Source organism: Sinocyclocheilus anshuiensis, unplaced genomic scaffold (assembly GCF_001515605.1).
Source record: "Sinocyclocheilus anshuiensis isolate Anshui unplaced genomic scaffold, SAMN03320099.WGS_v1.1 scaffold1562, whole genome shotgun sequence".
Taxonomy (NCBI): Eukaryota; Metazoa; Chordata; class Actinopteri; order Cypriniformes; family Cyprinidae; genus Sinocyclocheilus; species Sinocyclocheilus anshuiensis.
The window spans coordinates 25,156-29,991 of record NW_015542414.1 but is presented as its reverse complement, the minus strand read 5'-3'; the positions used below and the strand labels follow the sequence as shown (position 1 = coordinate 29,991).

Here is a 4,836-nt window from a genome sequence, read left to right as displayed (position 1 = left end):
TATGTCACCTTTAAAGGGATCCTCAGAGTTTAATATGAGTCACAGCATTTGTGGCATAATGTTGATTGGCACAAAAAATAACGGACTCATCACCTGGAGGATTAAAAAGCTGCAATGTGAAGCTTATAATTTTATATTAATTTTACACTAATTATTCTGTACTAAAACTATTATAACTTCTAAAGCTGTTATAGTTTTAGTCTTCTTATAGTGATTATTTTAATCCATTCACGTTCACTGTAAGTGCTTTACTGTAGATTTCACTTCACTCTTGTTTTTTGCTTTTTATAAAAAAAAAAAAAGGAAAAGTGGAAATTAATTTGATTAATTGATAATGTGATAGTTAACATTAACATTTCCCCCTTTCTCTCCACCTTCTCGGGATTGGACCCAAAGTTAATTAATATTTGCTGGTGATTGGTGAGCCAAGGCACCAGGAGTACTCTGCACGTTTGGACTTGCTGTTGTGTATCTTGTGTGTTAGTGTGTGAAGCGCTACTGTGCTCCAGATCACATCTACTCCAGTGAGTCCTCACTGCACAGTTCAAACACATCTGATTCAACTTCATTAGCAGAGACACCAAGACCACAGACAGGTTTGTCAAGTAAGGCAGGCATCCAAAATGTGCAGTTTTTCAGGAACAGGAATGAAAACCACTTGTTTACTACACAGCCGTCTGTGCTGAGTGAGTGTATAATAAAACATTTGTAAATATCAGTCTTCTTGGGAAACTACAGTGGATGTATATAAGGCCTCTGTCTTGTTTTTCGGTTAGATATACAGATTAGCTATTTGTATTTTTCTTTAGCTTTCTGTTCTAGGTACACCGTAAAAAATATTTTTTAGAAGTTGTAAAAATATTATTGGAGTACATTTTACAAGTACATCATACACTTTTTCCCCCAGTATTTAAGATATAAAGTAAAAAAGGGCAAATTAATACTGCAATTTAATCAAACTAATAGAAAAACGGATGACTGCAAATATAAGGGCACATCCTTATTGGCTCATTTATAAAGGCACATTCTTGTTTGAAAAGATGGATATCATGCATGACAGTCAACACACAAACAGACCCCAAAAACAAAGTTCTGAAACATGTCAAAAGCCAAACACCTGGATGATCTATTCAACTCCATTGTCTGGATCACAAAGCAAAACTTACATTGACGAAATCACCACCCTGAATCATGAAGTCCTTTATCACCCTGCCAAAAGAAAAGATGTACATTATCATTTTTTTTCAACAGATATTTTGTGATCACATACACTTTTATGGGCGACATGCAGCAAGAACTGTGATTTTCTTTTAATTATATCATTAGATTTCGATATACATATATATATTGGGTGCTATAAATATACATTAAGCCTTTGACCCAAATTCAATGCAGTGAAAGCCATTATTTGTAGAGTCAATATCATAGTGCTGTTCTGAATTGCAACGCATCAATCAGGGTGGATTTGCACTGAAATTTTGATAAATGAAAAACGTACAACACCTGTCTAAAGGACAGAAACATAAAAGCCCAAAGTTTCATAACTTAGAATTATATATTTGAACAAACCTCTTTGTCTAATTAAGAGCAACAGTAATATACTGATTAAGCCATACCGCACTAAATATTGTTATACAATATAACAGTGTATAATACTGACTAAAGTGTCTCACCGATGAAATGTGCAGCCTTTATAGCCTACAGGAACACCGTCCTTCCTACATTGAATAAAAGCACCACATGAACAAGGTATATGCAAATCAGGCAGGACCAGGAAGAAAGAGCTGTGCACATAGCATGCTTTCATGAAATACAAGCTGTGTTTAATCTGTAACCTTATCCAGCACATGTTTCTTATAGAATCATTTCTACATCCTCAAAAGCATTAGTCACAATAACTCAGTAAATGTGGTACTATAGGTTCAACTATGCATGTGGCTGAAGTAGCACAGCCATCTATTAAAGGGACATTTCATCTGAAAATTAAAATTTGCTGTTAATTTACTCACCCTCAGGCCATCCAAGATGTAGATGACTTTTTTCTTCAGTAGAACCGTAAAGATTACTTTTAGCTGAAGCTACGATGATTCAAAAATTGTAGGTCAGGGACTTCAGTCACATTGGGGAAGTCGTGGCCTAATGGTTAGAGTCGGACTCGTAACCCAAAGGTTGCGGGTTCGAGTCTAGTACTGGCAGGGATTGTAGGTGGGGGGAGTGAATGTACAGCGCTCTCTTCCACCTTCAATACCACGACCGAGGTGCCCTTGAGCAAGGCACCGAACCCCCAACTGCTCCCCGGGCGCCGCAGCATAAATGGCTGCCCACTGCTCCGGGTGTGTGTTCACGGTGTGTGTGTTCACTGCTGTGTGTGTGCACTTTGGATGGGATAAATGCAGAGCACTAACTCAGAGTATGGGTCACCATACTTGGCCACACGTCACTTCACTTGAGTCAAAAAAAGCATATACAGGCAAGAGAAAATGAATACCTGTGGCTCCTGACGATATATTGAGATCTTATGAAGCAAAACGATCAGTCTGTGTAAGAAACTGAACATTATTACCTGTAATCCAGAGCCTGAGGCAAACGGTCCGGAGTGATGTCCGGTTCACAAACGAATCATTCTTTTGAATCAGTTCTTTTTAGTGAACTAGATGAACCAACTCTACAAGTTATTCAATCAAAACTCACTTTCAGACTAGGGATGCACCGAAATGAAAATTCTTGGCCGAAGCCGAATAAAATGAAACACTGGGCCGAAGGCCGAATGCCGAACACGGTTTTTCGCATTTTCTTCTCCATTTTGCCAATTTTTTTCACCATTGCATAAATTAAATAGCCAAAATGTGCTTTAAAAATATTTACTTAACACTGAACATTTTTTTACATTCTAGCAGACATTATACCAATAAAACACAATTTAGCTTAAAATTAATAAGTTAGTCAAATAAAATGTTTTGGCCATTTTTGAGGCCCCCTTCTTGAATCAGGCATGTATTTTTTACTGTACAAATAAATGCAGCCTTGCTGAGCAGAAGATACTTCTTTTAAAACATTAGAAAATATTACAGATCCCAGAACACTATGTGTGAATGCTTTAGTTAATACAGCTGTTGTAATTATTATTATCCTTTTTATTGTCTTTATTTTATTTTACAGAACAACAGTAAAATTACAATAATAAGATTTATTAATGTTAATGGAGTTCTTGCTTTTCTCAGTGCTTCTTTTTGTTGACAACAGTAGATTTATAAATGATTCTCATTGCGAATTTGGGAAGATGTTTGTTGTACGTATCGTATTGTAACATGCCTTGTAAAAATTCATAAAAATGTTACTGAGCAACTGACGAATAACACTATTTCAGCGCAGATTTTTCTCGCGCTTTGGACTTTGAACCCTGGTGCCGCGAGCTCATGCAGTGCTGTTTGAATACATGCAATTCGTTTGCATATATGAAATCACAATGTTCTGCAGTTTATTCAATTGTTTAAGGCCATTTCGCGATTTCAATCATCATACAGTAACCAGCAACAACCACCCCTTCCACTTCTCATCGGAGACATGAGATGCAGCACTAAGCAGTCTTTCGCTGTCGGTGCTTGTAATGATTTTTGCATCTTTCTCGGACATGTTTGTTGCATTAGTGCGCGCCTCTATTTGATCGCGTCATGTCATTGTTCGGTACAATTTATTCGGTCTTTTTGCTTATAAAGAGCTTTTGTTGCTCTTTTCGGCCGAATAATTTCGGTTGCCGAACATTTGGTGCATCCCTATTTCAGACTATTGTGTGATTACGTAAACAAACTGGTGAATCAGTTCTTTGAACCAGTTCATTCTGTCTTCACAGGTAATAATGGTGTAAATAATGTTCAGTTTCTTGCACAGACCGATCGTTTCGATTCATAAGACCTCAATGTATCATCAGGAGCCACGGGTAATAATTTTGTGTTGCCTGTACAGGTTTTTTTTTTTTTTTTTACTCGTTTTATGAATCACCAAGGACCATGGTTTCAGTTAAAAATCCTCTTTACTGTTTTAATGAAGAAAAATAATAATCACCTGTATCTTGGATGGGCTGAGGGTGAGTAAATGAACAACAACTGTTAATTTTTGGGTCAACTATCGCTTTAACTCACTGACTTGAATTCACCAGTACAGAACTGCCTGAAAGACACAGAAAAAAACAGATTTACGTGCGTGTTATGATGCCTGCAGCTATTCCACCTGAGAGTATTCTGGGTTTATGCATGAAAGGACTGTGGAATCATCTTACCGAAAATTTTCTGCAGTCTTCGGAACAATGTCAGCAAAAAGCTCGATCTTCATTCTGCCCACTTCCTGAAAACAATAAAACATTAAACAAAAGCTGATTACAAACAAAGAGACAAAATATTCACATTTACACTGATCGCGAGTCACATTCAAATGAAAGTTGTTGCATTCTGTGCTGCTGCAGTGGATGCGCTTTCTAATCATCTGTAAAACTATATCTGCGATGTGAGGCCTTAACCATGGACGGATGATTTGTTGTGTGCTTGTGGAATGTTGCTGTTGTCCTACATGAGCACACATGAGAAATGAAGCGTGCAAGCTGGAGCCGTCACAGCCCCACGTGGGTTAGGCTGGCCATCGTGTCGTAAAAGAGCTAATAACTAATGGATGAAACCAGTGCTGCATTAGTGCAGCGATTCTCTCTTCTGAGGACCTTTGTGAGAGTCATGGAGATGCTGTTTCCAACACCCTGAGAATTCCTTTGATGTTATGGTGTTTTCTCCTATGCAGTTTTATCACAAGAAGATGGGTTTCATCGCAAAGGTTTTCAGGTATGACTAT

The 4,836-nt window shown here is 37.6% G+C and overlaps 1 long non-coding RNA gene across 1 annotated transcript; it reads right to left on the bottom strand.

Moving 5' to 3' along the window:
- Positions 1-1,165: 1,165 nt before the first annotated feature.
- LOC107693421 (uncharacterized) lies at positions 1,166-4,349 on the bottom strand. The gene is made up of 4 exons (XR_001634737.1): positions 4,277-4,349; positions 4,144-4,167; positions 1,674-1,718; positions 1,166-1,209 (listed from the first exon to the last, which is right to left on the bottom strand). It is a non-coding gene; the product is annotated as an uncharacterized LOC107693421 (long non-coding RNA).
- Between the last annotated feature and the right edge of the window lie 487 nt (positions 4,350-4,836).